The sequence below is a fragment of the Triturus cristatus genome, chromosome 11 (assembly GCF_964204655.1).
Source record: "Triturus cristatus chromosome 11, aTriCri1.1, whole genome shotgun sequence".
Lineage (NCBI taxonomy): Eukaryota > Metazoa > Chordata > Amphibia > Caudata > Salamandridae > Triturus > Triturus cristatus.
In genome coordinates, this window is record NC_140594.1 from 867939864 (window position 1) to 867966870 (window position 27007).

The 27007-nt window shown below is 50.5% G+C and overlaps 1 protein-coding gene across 3 annotated transcripts in view; it reads right to left on the reverse strand.

Moving 5' to 3' along the window:
- Positions 1 to 27007, reverse strand: part of SMC4 (structural maintenance of chromosomes 4) — a 910253-nt gene that overhangs the window by 526946 nt on the left and 356300 nt on the right. The gene's annotated exons all lie outside the window — the stretch shown is intronic.

Here is a 27007-nt window from a genome sequence, read left to right on the forward strand (position 1 = left end):
AAGCACACAAAACAGACAACCGGGGCGACCCGCCACAACGGAAGAACAGCTCCAAGAACCAGATCAACACGCAGGTCACTGAGGACAACGACGAAGCCCCGACAAGAACCTCTGGGTGGCTGAGTCCACAGGGGCATGGAACAAAAGAGCACCATCGAAGGGAAGGTCCACCAGCCGTTCTCGAACATTCTCCGGGAACACACTGTCCCGAAGCCAGGCATGACGACGAAGGGCAACCGAAGAAGTCATGGCCCGACCCAGCACCTCTAAGATGTCCAGAGCGGAGCGAAGGATAAACGCCGCCAGCTCCCGACCATCCAAGACATGGCGGTGGCAAAGCAGGAAAGGCAGACTGCAAAAGGGGGCCTCTGGTCGAAGGGTGAAGAGAAAGGCACACCAGATCACGCGGAGCCGGATGGTGGCAGTGCAGAAGGTGCTGGGGCACCGGGTCCCCCGTGGCGGGACGGCCCCAAGTCCCCAAGAGAGAAGAGTGGAATGAACCCTCGAAGGGAAGCAACAGTTCCCTACCACCAGAGTCCTGATTGAGAACCTCCAGAAGATGATCTGCGGAGAAATGGGTAGCTGGATCACCCATGAGCAAATTTACCACAGAGGTGGAAACAGTGCGGGCGAAAGCCGCACCCGCCTCCATAGGGCCCCGCGGAGGGGAAAGCAGCTCCTCGGGCTGCAAGATAAGGCGGCCATCCCCCAAGCCAACCGGAGGAAGGAAGGGCCAAGGCCGGAAGGAAAGAAGGAAGGAAGGAAGAAAGAAAGGAAGAGGGACCAAGGAAGAGGGACCGAGGAGTGCGGGACCTGCAGCTCCTCCGGCAAAGACCGCGGTCGTGGAGACGGCGAGGAGCTGCCTTTAGATGACGTCGGGGGAAAAAGCCACGACACGGCGGCCCGTCTCCGGCGAGGATGACAGCAGCAACCGCCAAACCTTAGGAGAAGAGGAGGCGTCCGAAGAAGAGTCAATGACCAGACGTCGGCCCGGCGCAGTAGAGTCCGCAACCTGAGGCAGGACACAGTCGTCGACCGGCACCGGAGGAGACGCCGGGGCGACCTCTGACAGCACACGGCGCAGGAAACCGGAGCTGAGGGTGGCAAACGACGTCCGACGAGGCAGCCGCCTGCACAGAGGGAAGAGAAGGCCCCAGCCAGCAATGACTCTTGACAGGGCGAGATGGACCCTCCGCCGACCCCTGTGTTTCCGCCAGGGCCTGCAGCCGCCGGCGCCATAGCAGCGTCACCTCGGCCTCGGACAAGGCCGCCGCTTGTCCCGAGAGGGGCTCTGGCGAGAAGGGCCCTCCGCCGACCCCAGTGGTGCCAGCACACTTGCAGCGTCACTTCGGCCCCGGACAAGGCCGCTGTGAGAAAGTGCCTTCTTTCTTGCATGGTATGCCCCCACTTTTTGCTGAATTGCTGAATGTACTTTGACTGAGTGTGCCATGGATTCCTGCCAATCAGGTGCCCAGGACCTATGTTCCTTCCCTAAAACACAAAACCCAAATTGGCAAACCCTGGCCACATGTCAGCCCCTGGTAAATGGTACCCTAGGTACCCAGGGCCTTGTGACCAGGAAAGGCCTCTAAGGGCTGCAGCAATCATTGTACCACCCTTACACACACACACACACACACACTGCCCTTGCAGGCTGAGTGTCTGGGTACAAGACAAAACAAAGAGTCGACATGGCACACATCCCTGTGTATAGGACAAAGGTGGTGAGATGCACTCCCGATTTATCCGATTCTCTTTTTAATTTTTTTATTAATGTTTCTTCATTTCGCATTGTAGAGGCGTGCATACTTGTTTAGCGCTCCGCCCAATCGCGCTGCAATCAAAGCAGAACACGAAGGAGCCACATGGTTCCCTTCCAAGCTGCACTGCCAAACGAATCCAATGAACCAAATTCATAATTAGCTCCTTATTTACTCCACTTTTCACTTCCTTTACTTCATTTATTTTCCCTTGGTTTATTCAATCCATTTTACTCGTTTTTCTTGACCATTCGTATTTTTCACAAAATACGCAGGAGTATCAGATGTTCCACATGCCACGCTTTATTAAAAAAATCCAATGCATTTCGGGACAACCCTTCATCAGGGGTATCTAGAAAAAAGTCATTCAAAAACCATCAGTCAAATCTCAGTATCACATGTAATACAATACATAAACTGAAAAACACTCATTTTAAATTCCAATAGTTTAAATACTTGAATGAATACATCATTTCAATACTATTGCATTCTCCCGCCTAAATATCAACCAACGTTTAATCACCATGTTACCCCCGCGCTATATACATCTCAGGTCACAGCGTTCAAGATTGCTTAATCCCTCATGACCCTGTATTCACCTCCAAAAGCTTTGTTTTGTCTCTGTGCCAGAATAACACCAAATGAAAGTACACTCGTGCCCCCAAACTTATGGATTGTAACTGCTAATATTTCACAAATTTCATACGAACTCCACACTGCTTACCGTGACATGTGCTTAACTAGCTCATCAAAACCTTGTGCGGTGTCATTTCTTTTAAACGTTTTACCGTTTCTTTTTCTCCCTCATAAACCCCTACTTCCCCTCAGGTGATCTGTCACATGTCATGATGTTTTGATGAGCTAGTGAAGGTGACTACAGGGTCATGAGGGATTAAGCAATCTTAAACGCTGTGACCTGAGATATATATATAGCGCGGGGGTAACGTGGTGATTAGACTTTGGTTGGTATTTAGGCAGGAGAATGCAATAGTATTGAAATGATATATTCATTCAAGTGTTTCAACTATTGGAATTTAAAATGAGTGTTTTTCAGTTTATGCATTGTATTACATGTGATACTGAGATTTGACTGATGGTTTTTGAATGACTTTTCTAGATACCCCTGATGAAGGGTTGTCCCGAAATGCATTGGGTTTTTTAATAAAGCGTGGCATGTGGAACATCTGATACTCCTGCGTATTTTGTGAAAAATGCGAATGGTCAAGAAAAACGAGTAAAATGGATTGAATAAAGCAAGGGTAAATAAATGAAGTAAAGGAAGTGAAAAGTGGAGTAAATAAGGAGCTAATTATGAATTTGCTTCATTGGATTCGTTTGGCAGTGCAGCTTGGAAGGGAACCATGTGGCTCCTTTGTGTTCCGACACATCCGTGTGTGCCATGCCCACCACCTACACTGCCATGGCATACATCAGCCACCCCTCTAGCTGGGTGCCCTATGCCAATGGTGTGGGCACAGGAGCAGGAGCCCTGTGCCCCTGCAGTACCCAGGTCCATTCCTGGGCACTGTAAGTGCAGTGCTGCCATTTAAGAATATATGGTGCTGGGAGCTAGTCAAACACGAACTCCACAGCAGCATAATGGCAACACTGAAGACTGAGAAGTTTGGTATCAACCTTCTCAGCACATTAAATCCCACACTGGCATTAGTGTGGGTTTAATGTACCAAGCACCCCAGAGGGCATCTTAGAGATGCCCCCTGAAACCTAACCTACAATCCACGTCTGCTCTGAGGCTGCCTAGGCTGCCACAAAGCAGACATGTTGCTGGACCCCTGGGTAGGAGAGCCCCTGCTCTCCTGGGTCTGCAACAATGCTCATCCTGGGCGAGGTGCTAAATCTCCTCCCCCAGGATGGGCAGGATGAAGCTTCAAAGGCATGCCGCCTCTGTGAGCTTCCCCAGGCCACTGCAACCCCCCACTCTGGCGGGAAGCTTGGCCGGAAACCCCAAATAAGGACGGGGGATGTGCCAGCCTGCCAACCCCACCCCTCAGGTGGGTGAGGCGAGGTGAAGCACATCTCTGGGCTCTCGCCATCTTGAAGATGGGAAGCCCTGCCTAATCAGGACTAGGCTATTGCCCCCTCCCATAGGAGAGAGGCAGGATAAGGGGTGTATCCACCCCAGGACAGGGACCCGTTGGTCCCTGCCCTTCACCTACCTATAACGCCCCTTAATCTAGTAATTAGGGACACCCTGAACCTTCCTTCCCCAGATTCCAAAATCCGAAGAAGAGCTAGAAGAAAGAAGACTTGCCTTGCAGCTGCTAAGAAGAGGAAGACACCAACTACTTTGGCCCCAGCCATACCGGCCTGTCGACCCTCGAACCTGCTCCTGCTCCAACCCGGCATCTCTTGTGGCCAGCAACCTCACAAACCCCGGAGGACCTGGCTACCTTTTGACTCTAAACCCCTGGGACTCCCATGAGTAGAGGCTCTACTCAAAACCTACTTCTAATCCCTGGCAGCAGACGGGAACCGCGAACCCAGCACACTCTGCACCCGCCAAGCCTGGCCTGTGCAGGAGTGTACAAAGACCACGAGGATGACCCCACGGTGACTGTGACCCCGAGTCCGGCACCCAAGGACCTCCCTCGACACTCCTGAAGAAGCCTGTAGCCTCAGAACCAGGTGCCCCCCCCCCCCCCAACCGCGATCAACAGAGGGTAAGATTTCCCCGACACCAAAAGGCACCCCTGCACCCGGCACCCCCCTGTGCCCAATCCCGGGGTACCTACCTATCCTCCAACTACCTAACTTACCTCTCGAAGTGGTGTTGGCACCTGAAGAATCTTCGTCCCCAAGCTTGCAGCCTTTTTCTAAACCGGAGATTTCCCATTGAAGTCAATTGAGCGCCCGAAGGCTCAAAAGCACCCTGCACCCAGCCGCCCGAGTGGCCCTGGCAGTGTAACCTCTACACCCATCTACTTCCCCACTTGCCCTGAGTAAGTGACCAGGAGTCCAGCTCCCACAGCCACGTGGCCTGCTAGTCAGCAGCCACCAACCAAGTCCCCCCCCTACCTCTCATAGGATAACACTGGGCCTAACTCTCTCTGCACCCAGCCGATCTTGTGCCGCTGAGGGTGAACCAACTGTACCTACCTGACCCTGGGAGACCCCCGAGTCTATGCCCAGAACCTTAACTTTGCCAGTCGAGTACTTACCTGAAAGCAGATTGAACTCAATGCATTATTGTGTTTATAATTGTGTTGCCTATTGCAACCACTTGTAGCTTTCTACAAAAGTCAATTGCATATTGCAAAAGTATTTACATATACACGCCATCTGGTGTTGGGCCCGGTTGTTTGCAGTTTGTTTTTGTTCTTTGGACAGTCTTTGGAAGTCACGAGTTCGGTGACTCCTCCTTCGGTCCGTACTGCGCATGGGCTTCGGCTCCATCCTCAGATTGTTTTTCGCCAGCAGGGAAATGATGGAGCGTAGTAATAAGCAGTGTGGGTGCTGCTTTGTACTTTTTTTCTATTCTGGGGTTTAAGACCCTGGCCCTGACAGGGTCTTTGAACACCTCTGCAGCATGTTTGGTGACACCCTTAAGCATGGGCAAGATGGCTGTGGACTTATCCTGAATATCAAATGTATCCAGTAAGAAGTCGTCTTCCACTGGTTCGCTATGTAGTTCCACCCCGTGGTAGTGTGCTGCTCTCTGCACTAAGTGGTGAAACCCTAGTGAGTCCTCTGGGGGAGATGGCCTGGATGGGTAGAGGTCATCTTGAGGCACATCTGGTATGTCAGGGTTTTGGTAATCTTCCCATGGGTCTGGGGTCCCCGGTGGTGTGGGGTCCATTGGGGCGTCCGCCGGGTCATAATCTGGATCCCCGTAATCCGGATCTGGGGACGGGGTCGGGGAATAATGGGGCAAGGGTGGCGGAGACCTGGGAGGGAGAGGAGGTGGAAGAGGTGGAGGAGGAGGAGGTGTAGGAGGTGGTGGGGAGGGCACTTTGAGAGGAGATGTGGCAGAGTCCTTCCGCTTGGGTGGTGGAGGAGGAGCTGGTGTGTCAAGACGTCTTTTCTTGACAGTCAAAGTCAATAGCCCAGTCTTTGGATCCTTTGATAAGGTTTTTTTGATAAGGATCGGGTGTAAAAAGGTCCGGTGGCGCCGAATCGTCCGCTGGCGCCGATGTTTTCGGAGCCGAGGATTTGGGTGGTTTCTCTGCGCCATGTTTTTTTGGAACCTCCGTTTTTTTCGGCGTCGAGGTAGGCTTCGACGCCGGAGCGTCGGTGTCGAGGGATTTGTGCTTGTGTTTCGTCGGCACCGAAAGTCCAGGCTTCGGAGTCGAGCTGGGCGTCACTTTCTTCGGTGCCGAATGGTGTATATCGGCACCAGGAGTTGGCTGGCTCGAGCCCGAGCTGCCGTGAGACTTGTGAGGCTTCGACACCGGGCCCGAAGGTGGGGTGATAGAAGCTGCGTGTTTGGTTTTCCCCAGGCCCGAAAGCGAAGGTGTAACCTGAGTCTCTTTGGATTTGGGCGCGGGGGTGGGAGGGGGTAGAGTACTCATGACCCTCTGCGCCGGTGTGATGTCCTCCAGGTCGGAGTCGTCGGCCTCGGAAGCGCTGACGATGTCTTCCTCCTGCTCGGTGTGGTGTTGCCCCGAAGCTTCGGTGTCGTCTCCGAAGATGTCCGGTGGAGCCGCGGTCGATGAGTGCGCCATGGTGCGTCGAGCTCTTCTATCCCGGATGGTCTTTTTTGATCGAAAAGACTTACAGGCGGGGCAGTCTCTAGCCTCGTGTTCTGGAGAGAGGCAAAGGTTACACACCTGATGGAGGTCGGTGTGGGGAAATTTAGACCCACATTTTGGGCACTTTTTGAACGGAGTCCTTTCCATCGGCCGGGACCGGAGTCGAGGAGGGCCCGAAGGCCGGTGCCGATGTGTGGAATCGAGAAAAGTGCCTCTTCGAGAGATGAAGAAACTCTATGAACGAGGATTTTCCGTCGAGGCTGGAACCGTAGAAGTTCGAAGCCGGAGCACGAAGTATCACATCCGAGCCCGATGGCGGAAAAAAACGATCTGAGGATGGAGCCGAAGCCCATGCGCAGTACGGACCGAAGGAGGAGTCACCGAACTCGTGACTTCCAAAGACTGTCCAAAGAACAAAAACAAACTGCAAACATCCGGGCCCAACACCAGATGGCGATCTATGCAAAGTGTACAATCTGCAGCTCATATGCCTCGAACATATATTTTAATGCCTATTGTTGGTTCTAAAATAAAACAAGCATATATTTTTTATATATAAACCATTGCCCTAGGGTTCAGTTATTGAGCGTGTGAGACCATTTGCTGGCTGAGTGTGTGCAACAAATGCTTTACACGAACCTCTGATACTGCCTCAATGCTCGACCAAGCTACCACTTTAGAGAGTAAGGTTATAGCTAACTTTAGCCTCTGCCAAACCTCTGGGGACTGTGGACTCTGTACACCCTGTAACTATTTGGGAACAGTATATACAGAGCCACTTTCTCACAGCCGCCGCCTGTCCCGAGGACCGAGAGGGGCTCAGGGGTTTCACCTGAGCCCCGGCGACCTCCCGCGACACCACAGGGACTCCCGCATGAGTTTGCGGCAAAGCAGAGGCGCCATGGTCTGAGGGAGGGACACCACCGAAGGGCCACACCCCAACGGCACCACATCCTCCGAGCCTGGATCCGAACCAGTCGGCGCCGGAGCCGCCGGTGACGCAGAGGAGGGCCCCGCACACAGCAAGGGATCCGCCGACATGAGACGGCCACACGAAGAACAAGTTTTAAAGCATCAAGGCATTCGCACACTGTTGCCACACACGCAGCAATAGCATAAGGGAGATGCCTAAAGAGGCCCAGAGCACAAACCGGATCCGTGTTGCATGCGGAAAAGGAAAAAAAACTGACGTCGGCGCGCCGCGGTTGGACTTGTGACCTCGCTGACGTCACGTACGCAGACGACGCCTGGGCAGAGTCGTGTGATGCCATCCTCCGGCGCGCAGGGATGCTGGGCAAATTTTTTTTACGGGTCCAGTCTTACGCCTGGGGATAATTTTACGGGAAGGAATCTGCGGCTAGTAGTCTATCAGATAAGTGCGCTTAGCTGCGCCTTCTGTTGCTAAGGGGTGGAGATGGTGAAGGCGGGAGGGCACACCTAGCCCTTCTAAATTTTCCCACCAAAACTAAGGGTGTAAACCGAGGGTCACCATCAGCTGCTAGCAGCAAAGGACGGGAGTCGCATGACAGAGGCGGCCGGACTTTGAAGCTTCCCCTTCAAGCAATGGCCCATCCTTGGGGAGAAGGTGTGACACTTCTGCCCAGGATGCACACTTTCTGGTCCCAGAGAGCCAAGGCTCTCCACCCAAGGGTCCAGAAACATGTCTGTGTGGCAAGCTACCTAAAGCCAGTCAGTGCTCACACCAGGGTTGGTAGGTTTTCAGTGGGCACGTCTGAGATGCCCTCTGATTACTTGTAATAAAAAAATCTTACAGTGGCATCAGTGTGGATCTATTACAAGGAACTGTTTGGTGCCAAATACTCCTAGGATCAAGGTGCTGTGTTACTCGAGGTGTCAAGTTTCCAGCCCATATACTCTATGGCTTCATTGGCACTTTCAATATTAAGGAATAGACGTTAATACTCTAAGGGGATATCTGCTCATGCCTGAGGCAACAAGCTGCTGCACAGGAAAAGGGTGATATCAGTGGCAGTCACAGGGTCTATTAGGAGGAGGGGCTACTATACACTGAGGCCAGAGAGCCAACGCCAGGTGCAACCAGGAGAGTGGTAGTACCTCAGATGTTTAGAGTTTCTCCGTATTTTAGCCCATTATATTCCTTTAGCTGAGCACCTTGGTCAGGATAAAACAATGAGTAGATTTGTCAATACTCCCAATGGCCAGGAACGTTTCAGAAGGTGAAGGAATGCTGTCAATCCTGTGTCGCATGCGAAGTCAGTGGCAAGGTAGGAGGCCATCAGACAGGCCCCCATAATTCCACTTCCAGTGGTTGTGGTACCCTTTGAAAAGGTATGGGTAGACATTGTTGCCCCCCTGGGCCCTTCAACAGCCCCAGGGAACAAATCTATTCTGGTGGAAGAGGAGCATGCCACCAGGTATACTGAAGCTATTCCCCCAAGGGCCACTACTGCTCCAGTGGAGGCAAAGTCCTCCTTGGTGTCTTTACCAAGGTGGGTTTCCATTAAAAGGTGGTATCAGACAGAGGTGCAAACTTCATGTCTGCGTACTTAAAACATATGTGGGAGGAGTGCGGCGTGAATTACAGGTTCACCGCACCATACCACCCACAAACAATGGCCTGGTGGAGCGTTTCAACCAGACACTGAAAAGCATGAATGGGGACTCTGAACAACTCAGGAGATGAGAGGTCTTACTTCCTTGCCTGCTTTTTGCCAACAGGGAAGTGACACAGAAGGGAGTGGGGTTCTCACCCTTTGAACTTTTGTTTGGGCACACAGAGGTCCTCTAAATCTTGCCAAGAAGGACGGTAGTAGCATTTCAATGAATTAAAAGAAGACATAGTGGACTATGTACTTAGCCTTCGTTTAAGGATGGCTGCACACATGGAAAAAGCAAGCTTAAACCTTCAGGCCAGCCTACAGTTTCAAAAGTAGTGGTATGACCAGAGGGCTGCCATTTTTTTGTTGAAACCAGGGCAGAAGGTATGGATATTAAAGGCTGTGGCCTCTATGGCCCTCAGATAGGTAGAGTGGGCCCTACCCTGTACTTGAAAGAAAACGGGAGGTCACCTATCTGGTGGACCTAAGTAGTTGCAAACACCCCAAAAGGGCGATACATGTCTACTGCCTGAAGCCCTAATATGACAGAGCTGAAGTAACCATGCTCACGGTTAAAGATTAGGGAAAGGAAGCGGAGAGTGAACCTCTCCCTGATCATCTCTCCAGCAATCCCAAAGATGGGTCTGTGGATAGAGTGGCTTAGTCCGGCACCCTCACTGACCAACAGCAGGCTGACTGCAAGCAGGTCCTAAGTCAGTACGCTGAGCTCTTCACTCTGACCCCTGGTCAAACTAGCTGCTGTACCCATGATGTGGAAACTGGTGACAGCCAACCTGTCAAAAACAAGATTTACAAGCTGTCTGATCAGGTCAGAGAACATCCACGCTTTAGTAAGCAAGATGCTGGAATTGGGTGTCATTGAACCCTCAGAGAGGCCCTGGGCCAGCACTGTTGTCTTAGTCCTCAAACCTCACCCCAAGGGTGAAAATAAATAACTTCGGCTGTGTGGACCATAGGGGCCTCAGTGCTGACACAAATACTAATGCTCATCCAATTCCTCAGGTAGATGAGTTCGACAGGTTATGGGCAGCCAAATATCTGTATACCTTTGATCTCCTATTGGTGTACTGACAGATGGGTCTGACCCCAGGAGCAAAAGTAAAATCTGCATTCTCTACTCCAAATGGGCACTTCAAGTTCACGGCAATACCCTTTGGACTAAAGGCTGCCCATACCACCTCCCAGAGATTGGTAAACAAAGTCCTTGCTGGACTGGAATCCTATAGAGCAGCTTATTGAACAAGTTACTTGCCTTTGGTAGCGCAATATCTGGTAGAGACCATCGAGTTGCAGATTCCTTACCTTTGAATTGGGTTCGTTTCTTTCTGGATCCAGACCGCCGCCTGCGAAATTCAAAGGTAAGAAATCTGCAGCTAGAAGTCTCAATTTGATGATATTGGTTTCTATAGCTCCACCTGATCCACCCTGGAAAGGTCCAAGAGGCTGAGAAGCACAGGCCTCACTATCAAGGCAAGCAAGTTAAGGCAGGGAAAGGTTGTATACTTGGGCCACCTGGTAGGTGGAGGCTAAGTTTAGCAACTCCAACCCAAGATCCAGACAATATAGGACAGGAAAGCTCCAAAAACCCAGACTCAAGTCAGGGTATTCCTTGGCTTGACTATGTCATACAGGAGGTTTATAAAGGATTATGGGTCCATATTGAGCCCCCCCCCCACACACACACAGAGCTTAACTCCAAGAATATGCCAAAGAAAGGGAACAGGACAGTGACCTTTCAAAAGGCTTTTGACACTCTGAAGGATGCAATTTGCTCTGCTCCAGATTACTCCAAGCAGGTTGTTGTACAGACAGGTGTCTCCAAGCATGGCCACCTCTACTAATTGGAGCTGCCCAAATCAACATAACACAAGGTGAGAACAATCAAGGCTCATCGCCAAGTGTTGCTGTTCCTGCTAGGGGAGGTGTGAAGCACATCCACCCAGAGCAGGCTTTGTTTTTGACCTCAGACTGCACAAAAGCTCTGACCTCATGAGGTCAGAAACCTGTCTGGTGGCGGCTGGCTGGCAGTGGCCAGTCAGCCAATAAACTAGAAACTGGACATTTTTCAGGGGCCATGTCCAAGATGCCCTCTGAGTGCATTTTACAATAAATCCAACATTGGCATCAGTGTGGGTTTATTATGCTGAAAGGTTGAATACCAAACAGCTCAGTCTTCAGTAAAGCCATGATGGAGCTGTGGAGTTCATGTTAACATCCACCCCACATACTCAAAAAGGGTTCACTGCACTCAGTGTCCAAGAATGGAATCAGACACTGTGGGGCATTCTGCTCATGCAGCTATGCCCTCACCCGTGCTATAGTGCACCCTGCCTTAGGCTGTAAGGCCTGCCAGAATGGAGACTTTCAATGCCACGGGCAATGGTGGGCAGGCATGAAGGTGTGCCATGTCGACTCAGTTTAGTAACAACACTACACATAGCCTGCAATGGCAGTGTATGTGTTAGGTGTGGGGTCACTTAGGGTGGCACAATACATGTTGCAGCCCTAAGGGACCCGCTTTGGTCAGAAGGCCCTTGGTACCACTGGTACCTTTTACAAGGGACATGTATGTGGGCCAGAGGGGTGCCAATTTTGGGAGCAATTGTACAGCTTTGGGAAACAACAAAGGCCCTGGGAACCTAATTAGCAGTGACCCAGGGCACCCTCAGTCAAAGTGCATCAGAAATCTGGCCAAAAAAAGAGGGGGCGGGGGTTACTGCAACAGAAAACCATTATCCTACACATGCCAAGAGGTTATTCATGAAGTTGTAGAAGTTAGTCTTCGTTGAGGTGGGATTCGTTGAGACAGAACGAGCTGTGTGTCGCTGTAGAAGATGCTGATGTTGTGCGATCTGACTGTCAGCGAGTTCAGTCATGTAGATGCTGAAGAGCGTTGGGCTGAAGGATGAGCTTTAGGGCACTCCACAGACTGTGTAGGAAACTGGCACTGTAGATACTATACCAAAGTAAGGTATAGTGTGCACAGAGTCCAGTGGAACCCAATGGTAGGCAGAGGTAAAAGTAGATAATACCTTACTCTCTATTTGTGGTCGTGTGGGCGAGCAGTAAGGCCTTATCAGAGGGTAGTGTTACGCATTTATTCGACACACTCAGGCAAGAAATGGTGTCACACACTCAGACTGAACTCAGACCAATTTTGCTTGTATAAAAATATTTAGTTTTATTTTCTAGAACCAAGCTAGGCCTGGTACAGGCAGTTATAACACTTAGCAATATTTTTCCAGGAAATTACAGTTGAATGAAGGTTCAATGCAGTTGGTTGAATTAAAGGTAAGCAACAGTCCAAGTTACTTTTCAGTTACTTTGTAGAATACAGTATTGAATATGCTACTTACCAGTATGCATCTGTTCTTGGCATGTAGGGCTGCTGACATTCATATCTGTGCATAGATCGCCGCCTAGTGTTGGGTCCGGATGATTGCACATTGTTGTCCTGGAAGAGTCTTCGAAGTATCACGAGATAGGTGGCTCCTCCCCTGGACTACAGTGCGCATGGGCATCCTCTCCATCCTTAGATTGTTTTTCGCTATTGTGGCAGTGATGGAGTAGATACAGAAAGTGATGACCATGCTTGCAGTAATTCTGAGAGCTGCAGCTGCGACAGGCGCCGGGGAGGAGGGTGGGCAATATGAATGTCAGCAGCCCTACATGCCAAGAACAGATGCATACTGGTAAGTAGCATATTCGGTTCGAGGCATGTGGGCTGCTGAATTCATATCTGTGCATAGAATATATAGCAGTTCCTCCATTAGCGGCGGCTACCCGTGCCAGCTGCAGCAGTCTGAAAAAGCGTTGAGAACAGCCTGCCCTACAGCTGCCTGCTGTTTTGAGTGTACATCTACACAGTAGTGATTGGTAAATGTATGTATAGTGGACCATGTGGCTGCTCTACATATTTCCTGTAAAGGAATGTTTCCTAGGAAAGCCATGGACGCCCCTAACTTTCGTGTTGAGTGGGCTCGTGGGGGAATCGTCAATGTGCGTTTAGCTTTTTGATAGCAAATTTGAACACATTTAACGATCCATCTGGCTATCCCTGCTTTGGAAATGGCGTTGCCCTTGTGTTGTGGTGAAAAGGCAACGAAAAGTTGTTTTGTTTTCCTAAAGTCCTTAGTTCTGTCTATATAGTACATGAGGGCCCTCTTTACATCTAGTGTACGGAGCATTCTCTCTGCGACATTTTGTGGATTTTGAAAGAAAACAGGCAGTTCAATAGTTTGATTCATGTGGAACTGCGATACCACTTTGGGCATGAATTTGGGGTTGGTACGTAGTACAACCCTGTTTGCCTGAACCTGTATGAATGGCTCTTGAATGGTTAGTGCCTGGAGTTCACTAACTCTTCTTAACGAAGTGATTGCCACTAAGAAAGCTACTTTCCAAGTGAGGAATTTAATCTCACATGAATGGAGAGGTTCAAAGGGTGGACCCATTAATCTGGTGAGGACCAAATTGAGGTTCCACACCGGTGCCGGTGGGTGTCGTGGGGGAATTACTCGTTTGAGTCCCTCCAAGAAGGCTTTGATGGCAGGCACTCTGAATAAAGAGAGGTGCTGCCTGTTTTGAAGATAGGCCGCTATCGCGGTTAAATGGATACGGATTGAGTTGTATGCCAGATTGCATCGGTATAGGTGTAAGAGGTAACAGATGATGTTTTGAATGGATGCGTCCAGCGGGTTAATGTCATTGTTGTTGCAGTAAATGACAAACCTCTTCCATTTAGCCGCATAGCAAGCTCTGGTCGTGGGTCTCCTGGCTTCTTTGATGATATCCATACAGTCAGGTGGCAGGTTTAGGTAGCCAAACTCTAAGACCTCAGGAGCCAGATTGCCAGGTTCAGCTGTTGCGGATCTGGGTGCTGAATTTCGCCATGGTTCTGCGTTAAAAGTGTGGGTTTGATCCGCAGCCTTTGATGCGGCACCACGGAAAGTTCTAGAAAGGTGGTGTACCATGGTTGGCGCGCCCATGTGGGAGCAACTAGGATGAGTGTTAGTGAGTGCTGTTGCAGTTTGCGTGCCACTAGCGGTATCAATGGCGCTGGGGGAAAAGCGTACGCAAATCTGCCGGACCAGTTCATCCATATCGCATTGCCCTGAGACTGCGGATGTGGGAACCTGGCGGCAAAGCTTTGGCATTTTGCGTTTTCGTTTGTGGCGAATAGGTCTATCTCTGGTTGACCCCACTGTTGGAAGTACGGTTGGAGTACTGACGGATGTAGCTCCCACTCGTGCATCTGGTGGCTGTGTCTCCTGAGCAGAACCGCCATCTGGTTGTCCTTGCCCGGGAGGTGTTCCGCCATGAGGAATATGTTCCTCTGAATGGCCCACTTCCACATGCTCTGAGCCAGATGAGACAACTGTGGAGAGTGTGTTCCTCCCTGCTTCTGTATGTAGTACATTGCAGTCATGTTGTCCGTCCGGATCAACACGACTTTGTTGCACAAGTGTACTTTGAATGCCTTTATGGCTAGGAAGATTGCCATCAGTTCCAGAACGTTGATGTGCATCTTCTTTTGTTGCGTCGTCCATAGTCCCTGCACTGTGTAATTGAGTACATGAGCTCCCCAACCCTGGAGAGAGGCGTCCGTCAGTATAATTTGTGGAACAGGCTCTTGGAACGGTCGGCCCTTGCAAAGGTTGTGTGGATTCCACCAATGCAGAGAGTTGTATGCCCGACCGCTCACCAACACTAGGTCTTTTAATTGTCCGTGAGCCTGATTCCATTGACGTGCTAAGCACTCCTGAAGCGGGCGCATATGTAGTCTCGCGTGCGGGACTATGAAAATGCAGGAGGCCATCATGCCGATCAACTGCATGAACACTCGCGCAGGAAGGGAGTGTTGAGGTTTGAACTTGGAGATTAGCAGTTGCATGCTGTTGATCCTCACTAAATTTGGCTGAGCTGTGGCTGCCAGAGTGTTTATGGTCGCGCCCAGGTACTGTCGTACGTGTGCGGGTTGGAGATGTGATTTTGGGTAATTTAGTGAGAATCCCAGACTGTGAAGAAGGTGAATGGTGAGGGACATGTGGCTGGCACATTGCTGGGCTGACTTTGCCTGAACAAGCCAGTCGTCCAGGTAAGGGAAGACGTGAATGTGCTGTCTCCGTAGATGTGCAGCCACTGTTGCTAGGCACTTGGTAAAGACCCTGGGTGCTGTTGTTACTCCGAAGGGGAGAACTTTGAACTGATAGTGATGCCCCTGAATAGTGAACCTGAGATATTTCCTGTGTGATGGGTGTATGGGAATGTGGAAATACGCATCTTTTAGGTCCAGTGTGGCTAGGAAGTCTCCCTGAATGAGTAGCGGGAGAACCTGCTGTAGGGTGAGCATATGGAAATGCTCAGAGAATGTAGTGGTTGAGGGGTCTCAGGTCTAGTATAGGTCTGAGCGAACCGTCCTTTTTTAGGAGTAAGAAGTACAGAGAGTACACCCCTGTCCCCTGTTGGTTGACGGGCACGACCTCTATTGCACCTTTTTGCAGCATACTTAGCACTTCCTGCTGCAATAATGCCAAGTGCTCTACGGACATAGGACGGTGCTTTGGCGGCATGTTGGGTGGAGTGGACGTTAATTCGAGACAGTAACCGTGCTGGATAATGTCCCGGACCCACCTGTCTGTGGTGATGGTTTTCCAGGCTGGCAGGAACTGTTGGGATCTCCCCCCGACAGGTGTTATGTGGTCGGGGGGCAGGGAGAGGGCGTCACTGTTTGTTTTTGGGGGAGGACCTGGTGTTGCCGTAACCACGTCCTCTGCCCTTGGTGCTGGAGCCACGATATCCACCTCTGGTGGTTTTATCATAGTTACTTTGTGTGCCCCCTTTAGTGTACTGCTGCTGTGACCCCTGACCTCTAGCTGCTCCTCTATTCCCGGGGCGACGAAAGGAGCCACTACGAAACTGCTGCGTCTGCAGAGCCCCCATTGATTTCGCAGTGTCAGTGTCTTTTTTAATTTTCTCGAGGGTAGTGTCAACTTCAGGGCCAAATAAATAGTCTGGGTTGACCGGTTGATTTAAGATATTGTTCTGAATCTCAGGCTTGAAGCCCGAGATTCTCAACCATGCGTGCCTCCTCAACATGACGCTTGTGTTGATTGCCCTCGCCGCTGTGTCGGATGCATCCAGTGCGCACTTGATGGATGCATTGGTAAGGAGTTGTCCCTCTCTGATAAGGAGCGCCGCTGCCTCTTTATATTCATCTGGCAAATGTTGTAGTAGTGATTCTAGTGTGTCGTAGTGGGACCTATCATAACGGGCCAGGAGTGCCTGTGTGTTGGCAATGCACCAGATGTTTGCTGCTTGCGCTGCAATCCGTTTGCCTGATGTCTCCAGCACTTTGGACTCCTTGTCTGGGGGAGGAGCATCACCCGTTGTTTGTGAGTGGGCTTTTTTGCGAGCATTAGCAACAACCATGGAGTCTAAAGGTAACTGACCCCCAATGTACATAGGGTCTCCGGGTGCAGGCTTTTATTTCTTTTCGATCCTGGGGTTCAGCACCCGTGCCCTGGTTGTTTCTTTAAAAATGTCTTTTGCAGGTTTTAGAACTCCTTTTAACATGGGCAGAGTCTTGACAGTTTTTTCAGAAGAGGCGAAAGTGTCCACCAAGAAGTCTTCTTCGACGGTGTCAGAATGGAGTTCTACTCCATGATTGGCAGCAGCCCGTTCTATGAGGGCATTAAAGGCAGCAGTGTCCTGTGTGGGAGATGTCTTTATGTTATAAAGCTGCGTGTCATGGGTATCTGGTGCGGTACCCTGGTCGGTGGGGTCATCCCATGCCTGATCTGGGTCTTGCAAGTGATCATCAGGATCGATATCCCCAGGGTAGGTGGCATCATCCGCTACATAGTCCTCTCCTGCGTCTGCCTCTGAAGGCGTAGGAGAAAAAGACGGTGGATCCTGATGGAAGGTTTGAAAGTGTTTATGAAGCACTGGCTCTGATCCTGCTGGCAATTTGTGTTTGAGAGGAATTTTGTAGGAGTCCAATCCCCTCTCCGGCGTAATTTTCCGCTTGCAGAGCATCAACCTACCAGTGTTGGCGTCTATAAATTGTGGCTGTGAAGGCTCGAAATCCGTATGTCCAGTGGATGGGGACTGTGTTTGGCGGACACGTGTCCGAATCTCTTACAGTTTCGGCGCCGTGGGCGGCGGCAACCCAAACGTGATGTTGGCCGGCGCAGAGTGTGCCTTCGCAGCCTTGTGCGTGTCGGGACCCGACGTAGAGTGGAGGGCTGCCCGTTCTCTGATGCGTTGCAACGATGCAGAGACCTGTTGCACGGTGAACGCAGATGGCTCCTTGGAACCGATCGGCACCTTGGAGGTAGGCGTCGAAGCGGCATCCGACTTCTTTGCAGTCATGGGGTCATCGATCCGAAGGGAGGCATCGACGCTCGTTGGAGTCGATGACTTGGCAGGCGCCGCCGTCTTCGACGTCGACGCAGACGGGGTGGCCACCTTAACTTTGGTGGTTTGGGCCGTAGTCTTCGGTGCCAGAAGCCGAGGCGCCTTGTGTGGACCGAGGGCCTTCTTTGGCTCGGCACCCGTATCCGCTGCGGTGAGCTCGGCACCGAAATCCCTTTTTGCGCGGTCGGAGCCGATGACCTTTGCCGGCGTCGAAGGAGTGGAAGGCTTCGAGGCCTTCGAGCCGATCACAACCAGTTTCACTTTCGGTTTCGATGGAACTGGTGCGATGGATGGTTTCGGTTTCGCTGAAGGGAATCCAGTCGTCTTCAAAAATAATGGCTCTTGCGAAGTGTTCGAGGCCGGGCCTGGAGGCGGGGCCGAAGAACCGTGAAATTGATCTTGGGTAAGGCCCGAAGGCGATCCCTCGGCCTGAGCCTTATGACGACTTATTTTTTCGGCCTCCGTATCGGCGGGTTGGCCTAGCTCTTCGCTGGAGCTATCTTCCTCGGGCCCAAGGGCCTCATCGTAGTCTCCTACCTCTTCGACGACTTCTTCTCCCTGAAAGATCACCTCATCGTCGTCTTCCGATCGGGAGTCGTGTTCGGAAGCGGGGCTGGAGTCTACGTCGTCCACGCTCTCGGCGTCCTAGTCTTCGGTGCTAAAGATGTTGGCTGGGGTAGGCGCCGATTGCTGCGCCTCCAATCTCGCAGCCCGTCGATTCCGGAGAGTCTTCTTTGAGCGGAATCAGGCACAGGCCATACATTTCGACTCATCGTGATCCGGTGAGAGACATTTGTTGCATACCGGGTGGACGTCGATGTGTGGGTATTTCGCGTGGCATAAAGGACATCTTTTGAAGGGAGTCCTCGATTCCATCGTCGATCGAAGTTCGATGTTCGGACCAAGCGGATCCGAAAAGCTTGAAGAAGGTGCTAAAGCACTAAAGAAACTAGTCGATACCGAACGGGAACAGTACCGACGATAACTAAAGGCCTTTTGGCCTTAAACTGAATTTTCCTAACTTGAGCTAAGATCAGCACATCCGAACCCAATTGGGGAAAAAAACAATCTAAGGATGGAGAGGATGCCCATGCGCACTGTAGTCCAGCGGAGGAGCCACCTATCTCGTGATACTTCGAAGACTCTTCCAGGACAACAATGTGCAATCATCCGGACCCAACACTAGGCGGCGATCTATGCACAGATATGAATTCAGCAGCCCACATGCCTCGAACACATTACTTCTTGGATTACTTTTTAAGTTACTTTAGCTACTCAGTGTGCTATGCCTAGATATCACAATGGGCCATTTCTTGGACAAAAATGAAGTAATTCAGTTTTTACACATTTGCAGTTTTAGGGTTTTCATATAAACCAACTCCACACAAGATTTTTCACAGAAAATCAGTCAATGCAGCCCTATCGGAGAAAACAGTTATCGGTAAGTACTTAGGTTTGAAAGTTAGTTTCCTGAGGTTTGAACCAGGGTTCCCCAGGGTCAAGGATGCACTCTCAAAGCGTCCTCAGCAGCACTGCGACAGCCGGGTGCAGAGTGCTGAGGCACAATGTTAATGGGGGGCCTCCAGTTGGTGGCTGCTCACAAGCAGGGCACATGGTTGTGGGAGCAGCAGAGCTCCTGGTGTTAGGCTGGGGGCAAAGGGGGATCAGATTTCGCACACAAGGTACACCCACAGCGGCCGGGTGATGATTTGGAGTAAAGTGCCCCGTTTTCAAAAGGAATTGCGAGTGTAGGTTCTTAGCTACAGGCTCTGTCCAGGAAGTCTATCAGGAGGATAGAAGAGCTGGGCAGGTAATTTGGAGGTCTTGGGGACCTAGGTGCACCTCATGTCCTCTTCTACAGAACGGAGGGCAGTGGATGTAGGGGTGTCATTTGAGGTTCGAATTCACCTTACCGGGGCCACTCATGGCTGGGGGTGACGCCAGGGAGTCCTGGAGGGGTCAACCCACGGTGGACAGTGAAGCGCTGGGGCACTCCGACTTGGGCCATAGGTGTCGGGTGCAGTGGAGATTCCAGGAGTCTGGTTTCTTTGTCCTCAGCGGGCTCAAAGTCTGTGTTGGGAGATTCTTTTGAACAGAGCTGCTGTTCACATTAGAGCAGGTCTTTGTTGAAGGCAGTCAGTCCTCCCAGGGGTTCAGGAGGTCACTGGCTGCATGACGAGGCGAATTTTGGCGCAGGATCTCAAGAAACTGGTCAGTTCCTTTCTGCTGTCTCCTCTGCTGGGCGTCTTCTTTTGTCTTTCTTAGGTTGCAGAAATCTGCCTTCTTGGTTCAGGGCTGCCCCCTAAATACTGTATTTAGGGGGGCATTATAGGGGTCTCTAGGTCAGTAGCCACTGACCTTATGGTGACTATACCCTTGGTGTGCTCACCCCACGTGGGAGAGTGGGCACAAGCCCTAATCCTGATTGGAGAGTGCCTGCCATCTGCAAGATAGCAGGCACTGAAGAGTGGGCTTCACCTCGCCTCCACCACCTGAAAGGTGGGGTTGACAGAGGTGGGCACATCTTCTGGGCTGTTCAAATTTTTCACACCTGTGGGGGTCGCGTTACAAAAGCCTGCAAGGCCTTTGAAGCTCCCCTGCCACAGATGGCTCTTCCTGATCTGGGGGAGGTGTGAACACCTCAGCCCTGGAAAGGCTTGGTTTCTGGGCTCAGGGAACAAAGGCTTCCACACCAGGGGTCCAGAAACCGGTCTCGTGGAGGAAGGCTGGCGTTTTTCAATGGGCATCTCGAAGATGAACTCCAAGTGCATTGTATAGTAAATCCCACATTGGCATTAGTATGGGTTTATTATGCTGAGAAATTTGCTACCCAACTTCCCAGAATTCAGTAAAGCAGTTATGGTGCTGTGGAGTTCGTAATGACAAACTTCCAGACCATATACTTTTTATAGCTTAATTGCACTTAGAATGTCTAAGAATGGACTTAGAAACTGTAGGGGTACAGTGCTCATCCAACTGTACACTCATCAGTGGAATAGAGCACCCAGCTAGAGGGGTGTCTTACCTATACCACAGTCAGTGAACTGCAGGCATGGCGTACAGGAATGTGTGCCATGTCGACTCTTCACTATTCTTTGCACAAAAACGGGCAGCCTACAATGGTCTTTTTGACTCCCGCCAAATGTCTATGCAATCTTGAGAGAGGTTCAAATGTCCGTACTGCAGGAGCCATGCTGTCAGGCTGAGTGAGGGAAGAATGGGGTGCAGGATCTTCCCTCCCATTTTGGTCAGGAGGTCCGGCCTGCACGGGAGTCTCCAATGCGGGCACACTGAGAGGTGCAACAGGTCCGGATACCACCAGTCTGGTGCTATGAGGATCATTGTCATGCTGGATCGGATTAGTTTGGCCACAACCTTCGGAATGAGAGGGAGGGGTGGAAAGGCATATGCAAACATCCCTGACCAGTATCAAAAGAGTATTCCCCCTCGTACCTGGATGCGAAGGTGTGGCATTTTTTGTTTTGATCGTCCGCAAAGAGGTCGATTAAGGGATGACCCCCTTGATGAAAAATGTCTGCCACCACCTCGTCGTTGAGCACCCAGTCTTCTTGTTCGCCGAAGTGACGACTGAGGGCGTCTGCTCACACGTTCTGCTCTCCCGGTAGGTGCACTGCTGTGATCGATAGGTATTTGGCTAGCAGACAGTGCCAGATCGCCTGGGATTCTAGAGACAGGGTGAGGATGTATTCCATCTTGTTTGTTCAAGTAATACATGGTGGTTGTATTGTCTGTTTGTATTAGGATCGACTCGGACTGAATCGACGGTTGAAAAGCCTTGAGGGCTAAATGTATCACCTGCAGTTCCAGCATGTTGATATGATAGGTCTGTTCCCTGCTGATCCACCTGCCCTGAGTTTGCAGATGACCCAGATGTGCTCCCGATCCCTGAAGGGACGCATCCGTGATCAGGGATTGTGTTGGCAGAGTTTGATGGAATGGGACTCCCACCAGAAGATTCTTTGGTTGTAACCACCAGAGAATGGACATCTTCGCTGCTGGCGAGAGGAGAATCCTGTCGGTCCACTGACCAGAGTATTGGTCCCATTTGTCCTCCAGATCTTGTTGTAACGGTCTGATCCTCAATCTGGCTTTGGGTATGAGAAAAATACAAGATGCCATCGACCTCAGCAGAGACGCCACTTGTCTTACTGACGACTGATGAGTTTGGAGGATGACGTTGCTTTTGACTCTCATTGATGACAACCTGTTGTCCGAAGGAAACACTTTTCCGAGGTCGGAGTTTAGGGTGGCGCCCAGATAGTGGAGTGATTGGGTCGGTTGAAGAACCGATTTTTCCACGTTGACATGAAGACCTAAGCGTTGCAGGAGGTCCAGGCAGATTCCACATCCCCCCATGGTGTTCCTGCACCATGGGGGGATTTGGAAATATTTGATGGAGCGCCAACATCCGAAACTGTTCCTTCTTGATGAACTTGTTCGGAGAACGTAGGTCTATAATTGGTATGAACATGTTCAGTTGGTCCTTTTTCTGAACAAGGAAGTATCTTGAGTAGACCCCCTGTCCTCTCTGTGCAGGAGGAACCTCTTATATGGCCGGTTTCCTGAGAAGGGTCAACACTTTCTGACGTAGGAGATCTAGGTGTAGCTGACAGGATTTCACCGGAGGAACCTGTCTTGGGGAAGCGCAAAAACGTAGTGCGTAACCATTGTCTAGTATATTTAGCACCCACTGGTCTTTGGTGATGTTGCACCACTCTTTACTGTAATTTGAGATACTTCCTCCCACTGGAGTGTGCAACAGTGCTAGAGGAAGCAGAGACTCATTGCTTCCCTTGAATTTGTTGTGGAAGAGGACTGCTGTTGGAGTCCTCATCCTCTCGAGGAACGACGGCCCTGAAACTGGGACTTGTTCGGCTTGTTTTGCGACCATTGAGAGGTTTGAACCCTCTGTTGGTAATTTTTACGATTGTAGGGCCTGTAGCGTCGTCTAAATTCCTTTTTCTTTCCAAGGCCTACGGCTTTTAAAGGTGTCCAACTCAGCATTCATTCTAGCCATTTCCTCATCTGCATGTGATCCGAACAGTGAGGTGCCAGAAAATATTTAGGATGTGTTGTTGCGCCTCTGGTTTCAAACGCAGTCAAATGCAACCAGGAAGATCTGCGTGCACATGCCATGTGCATAAGAGTGAGCCGACAAAGACACCCCATCCGCCGCAGTGCTGATTTGGTTGGCCACCAGCGCACCCTCCTGGAGAATTTCAGAGAAATCCTGCTGGTCCTCCTTCGGGAGTTTGTCTTTGAAGCCCTCCAGTGAATCCCATAAGGACCAGTCATAACGGTCAAGCAGAGCCGCAGGGTGAGAAACTTGAAGAGAAGACGCTGCAGAGCCGCAAACCTTCCTCCCCAAGAGTCTTGTGCTCTACTTTCCTTATCCGTAGGAACTGAGGAGGAAGAAGCAACTGTGTATGTCTCCTTTGCCGCTGCTACAATGACAGAGCCCGGTGGCGGGTCCGATTTGAGGAAAAGAGGATCTGAGGCAGCAGGTCTATATTTTTTTTAAAGATACGTGAAGGAGCTGCTTTCACCGATGGAGTAAGGAAAACGTCTATTACCGGCTCAATGATACCAGGGACCAAGGATAGTAATGGTCTAGTCGCAGACCTCTGATGGAGGGTCTCAAATGATAGACGTGGTGGTCTGAGGAGCTGACATGGTGATTCCCAGCATTTGTGCTCCTCTGGAGAGTTCATGAAACGTGTTCACATAGTCGATGGGTGACACCCTAGAAGGACTATCCGTGAGGGTGGGTGAGTAGTCCCTCTTGGATGAGTGTCTCGAAGAGGAGGACCACGATGGTGCTCATCGCCTCTTGCGCTGACTGAGTCGCTCTACGCTCAGGCGATCTGTCTGTGTTCTCTGGTCCGAGTAGTGGGGAACCGGTCCACTTCCTGCACAAGACGTTGTAAGGGTGATCTGTGCAGAGGACTGGAATAGTCCATAGGTCGTTGGGCGTGACCCGTTGGTACTGGTTGCCAATGATGGAGAGGTTGGAGCCATCTGGGCGAAAGATGATTTGAAGGAGATCGCTGTCTCCTTGGAGAGCATCCTGGTGACCTTGGAGGCTCAGGTGAGTGAACAGAAGAATTGCGTGACGTCTCAATTGTCTGAGGTGAGCCCCGGATAGAATGAGAGGACTCAGACTTCTGGAGCGAGATCGGCATCTTGATGAGCGATGTGACGTCGATGGAGAATGCCTCAACGTCGAACTGCTCTGTGTTACCATCACTGGTGAGCCCCTTGATCGTGATCGTCTCAGACGTCGAGCTCACCTTCGATGTTGTATGATGTGACGACGAACCCTTGGAACATACAGATTGCACCTTCGACGTTGAGCGTGTAGGAGACCTCAACGAAGAATGAATGGACGGAGAAATCCTTCTCGACGTTGCTTCCTGGTGCCTGTTCATTCCCTCTCTCCACGCTGACCGTCTGCTTGTCGCCGACGGAGACCGCCGTCTGAACGTCGAACGACATCTGGTGTATTTCATAATGGGCCTCGATGATAAATGTTCCTTCGACGTCTGCGAGGATCTGGCCTTCGACATCGAACATCACTTGGACGACGACTGAGGTGATGTGTGCTTTGCATCTGGTGACTAGGCCTGTCTCTACGTTGACCGTCGCCTGGTTGACCTCGACGCCTGCTTAGACGCCGATCGCTGGTGACCCTGCGACGGCGGAACGTCTCAACGTCGAACTCCGCCTCGCCGATGACGGAGAACCATGCCTAGACGTTGGGCTAGCCCGCACCACCGGAGATCTACCCCGCGACGCTGATAGTCGCCGGGTTGACGACGGCGGAGGACCTGACATATCGGTTGTCTTAGTCGACGACCAGTGTTCTCTCGACAACGAGCCAGACGTCAATTGTCTTCTTGTCAACGTTTTCGTTGCCAATGAAGGAATTTGCGGCACCAAGCCGGATGCCGATGGAGAGCAGATTGGAACCTTACTGCTAGATGGAGTAGTGGCTCTCTTCCCTCCTCTTCATCGGAGACCTCCCTCTTGAATGAGATTTCCTCTTCTCAGCCAGCCCATAGAGGCGAATCCTCTCCCTGTCCTTAAGAGTTCTTTCGGACAGTAGCTGACAATGCTGACAGGTCTTTGTTGACTGGAAAATAATGCTCAACTCTCTCAAAAGTAGCAGAGATATACTCCAACAACAAAAAGACGTTGAAGTAAAGCTTTTGACTACAAAAAAGAGAAGTATTTTCTGACAGAAATCAGAAAAAAGTTAGAGCTGAAGTAACCAGGGTCCTGACAGAAGGAGCCGGAAAGAACTGACCTGTCACCCCTGAGGGATGATGGGAAGCTAGGGGTCATGGCTGCCTTAAAGGCACAGTGCCAGTTTATCTGTGGGTTGGCTTTTCAGCTTTCTACAGTAAGGTTTTTATGCAATGCAGCCTATGTGCTGACAATGTTTTCTCATTCTTCCTTTTAAGATGGTGTTTTCTACTGTTTTATTAAAGCAGTTTTTCAAAAGTGCATTTTCTCCCTGCTTTCATTGGAATGTATTTATATACAGGGGCATTTCCTACAACATTGTTATGGACAGCTGCATTGTGTTTTGTTTCCACATATATGTTGTACGTTTCCGGGGTCCCGCACATGGGCGGGAATATTCATGTGCTTATTACTATTGATGAGGATCCCCTGGAAGAAAACTGACGGCGTCTAAGTAGACAGCACAAGGTCATCCTGGTCGAGCACGTCGTCGACCGATGCCACCTACCGACGCGCAGAGGTACTGCTACAGAAAAATTATCCAGATCCAGTCTGATGCCTGCGGGTAATTCTTGCGTAAGGAAACTATAACTAATAGTCTCTTTCAGATGTGGTCGGAGAGGGCGTCGCAGAGTTCCTGTGATGAAGGGATCAAGTTTTCTGTGGCTGTCGGGCAGGTGAACTCTGACGGTGAACAGTTTCTTGGTTTGGTTGGCGCTAGTCTCCGATTCCGTGCACCAGGGCCTCCTTTTTGTGGCTTTAAGCTGGTGCTGGTAGTCGTTGATGGCTGAATTGTGGGCAGTTCGGCTGGTGTGGTTGCTTGTTCGCCATTTTCTTTCCAAGTGTTTACTCCTGCATTTTGATGTGTTGAGTTCTTGTGTGTACCTGTTGGCTCATTTTGTTGGTCTTTGCGTTTTGGCTGGTTTGGCGAGGCAACCTAGCTGGCAGCACTGGTGATCCAGGCATTGAAATTCTCCATCGTTTGGTCCAGGTTGGTGGTGATGTTGGGCTGCATGGTGCTGACTTAGTCAGTCCATTGTTGCTGAATAACCTTGGTCCATCTATCGTACAGAGCGATGTGTTAGTTGGGGCAGTGAGCAACAGACCGGTGTTGGTGAAGTGTAAGATGGAGCAGTCTGTCCAGGTGAGTTCAGAGGTGTGGCTGTATCTGATTCTTTTGCTAGATGTGCAGATGGGGTCTAGCGTGTGTCCTGGTTTGTGTATGGAGTCGGTAACAATATACTTAAGGCCATTGTTGTCTACTCTTTCCAAGAGGTCGGTGGAGTTGGTGGGGTTGTCCAGGTGGAAGTTGAGGTCTCCCAGGTAGATGTAGTGTTCGGATTCAATGATAAACTGGGTGATTAATTTGGCGCTCACAAAGCTGAGGCCGGTTCGTGATCCTGACTGTCAGTATGCAAGGATGCCTTTCATGGTGTTTTTGGCATCAGCACCAAGCTGGAAATATGTGTTCACTGTGTATTTCTGTGCTGTACAGTGAAATTAGTTTAAAGCTCATGTAACTATTATAGTTATAATTGACATTTTAAAGACTGCCAATATGGCAATGGGATCAAGATCAACCTTTCAACAGTCTCTGGGGCCAATCAGCCACATGGCTTCCAGTGCTTTGCAGATGGTTAGCTGCCAGAGAATGGCCAGGTCAACCAAAATACATGAACACAGGCAACACAAATTACTCGTTTCAGGATGATCGATACAGTTCCATGATTTTCCAGAAGGTCCTAAATATTTCTTGGACTAAAATAACAAATTAACGTCAAAGAACTATTTCCAGACCCATACAAATTTCGGGTTCTCCTCACCTAGTAAAGTCCGACACTATGATGAAGGTAGAACTGGTGCAACATCACATGCAAAAAAACTTAAGAGCTGGTTGGGAACAGCCACTGTGAAGTAACAAAACTACACAATGTGTTTGAAAGCTGAACGAAACAGATCTTTTTCACGTGTTCTTATGTAATGTCTGCACCTCTCGGGGGGAGGGGGCCCCCAAAGTCTTTTAATCGATGCATTTATTGCGAATGTCAGTTGAAGGCTACAAGCCACATTCCCCTTTACCATATCCACCATGATTTCAACTTACCTTTAGCAGGACATTCCTTGTAAACTTGTTTTCCACCACACGTCAATGCGACCACAGTGAGGTAGAATTAACAGCACTTAATGCAGAGAAACTGGTGGCCAAAACTCGCCTCCCATTTATTCTATCTACTTTTTTGCTGTCCAGGTCAAG